At 42.7% G+C, this 1469-nt stretch overlaps 1 protein-coding gene across 1 annotated transcript in view; it reads left to right on the top strand.

The window, feature by feature from the left end:
• The window catches only part of LOC101848644, a 42301-nt gene that overhangs the window by 20274 nt on the left and 20558 nt on the right, over positions 1 to 1469 (top strand). The window lies entirely within an intron of this gene.

Here is a 1469-nt window from a genome sequence, read left to right as displayed (position 1 = left end):
TCTCTCTCTCTCTCTCTCTCTCTCTCTCTCTCTCTCTCTCTCTCTCTCTCTTATTATCTCATATCTCTTTTTCTACCCTCTCCACTCTCTCCCCCCTCCCACTCCCCTCTCTCTCTCCCTCAACAGAGCAACCAGGAAAGTCAATCATGTAATGAGTTCGACTTTTAAAAAAACCCACCCCTTACCTTTGGAATGGTTTGCTTTGCAGCTTAATTCCGGTGCATTCCCCCGGAAAGTATACAAAGACTACCTAAAACAAATAATAAAGAACAAAATAAATTGAGGGTACAGGAGTTGGGGTGGGGGGGGGGAGGGGGGGGGGCATGGGGAAAAAACGAGTAAATGAAAACAAATTTCCTTCAACAAGCAAGCTGGAGCCGGTCATTCTTGGGTACAGTCTATTGAAACGTTATGTGACTTGAAAAAATCCAGTGTATCCCAGAATGGGATAGATTTGATTATGCAGCAAAAGCTTTGCTACTTTAGCTCCGTATACCCGGGGTCTTATGCGCAACAACAACAACAACAACAACGTCAAAAAAGCAAGTTTTGCCAATGAAAAGTCATTGAAAGTGATAAATGTATTGCCCCCCCCTCCCTACCCTCCTTTTTGCTTCCCTTTCCAAACTCTTTCAAGGCAAAGATAAGACGTCATGCACTAAAACGAAACAACAAAGGCTGACCAGCAAGCGCAAGCTTATCTGTAGGCCTAATAAGTGGACGAATACGTATTCATGTGTTTAGAAATTGGCGTCTGGGCTTATAGTGTTTTGGTTCTTCACCGTTGCACACAGAAGACAAGATTTCGACTTCCGAGTGGGGAAGTTCTTTCACCAAGCATATAATATATCCATTCATTTGGTGAAATGTTGTATCCCACAATATCCACGCTGGCCCTCATGCCAGGCAAGAATAAGCTACTCTCAACTCTGCGACTCAACGCCACTTATCTCATTCCTTACCGTCATCCCCATTCGATGGCGCGACAATGAGGAAATTCATTTCCGTATATTTTAATACAAAACACTTTTGAGTTTCTCTGAAAACACATAAGAAGAAAGATATTTTATTTAATCGCTGTCAGACAGGGAAAAGGGGTCGTCAAAATGGGAAGTGGTGTGGCTAGAAAAGAGGTACTTTACTTTTTCTTGTCTCTGTTACATTGTGTTATTGGGGAGAGAAGAAGCATACGTCTTTCTCGTATAATATTTTGTTGTGTCGTCCGTTGAATGTAGTTATGTTGTTCTTGGTTTGGTTTATAATGTTTCTCTGCCCCCCCCCCTCTAATACCTCTCGCTGCTATACTGTCTGGTGGTAGTTATGACAGATGCTAAGACCTAGTGATTCGTTGTTTATCTATGTATTGCAAGCAATGATTTCAGCCAACTTGTTCTCTTATATAGTCTAGTTTTAGTTACATTCTCGAAATTGTATCATTTGAGGGGAGGTGGGGGGGGGGGGGGGGGGGG

This window comes from Aplysia californica, unplaced genomic scaffold, assembly GCF_000002075.1.
Source record: "Aplysia californica isolate F4 #8 unplaced genomic scaffold, AplCal3.0 scaffold00040, whole genome shotgun sequence".
Taxonomy (NCBI): Eukaryota; Metazoa; Mollusca; class Gastropoda; order Aplysiida; family Aplysiidae; genus Aplysia; species Aplysia californica.
The sequence above is the reverse complement of the archived record's forward strand: the minus strand, read 5'-3'. Positions and strand labels throughout refer to the sequence as shown.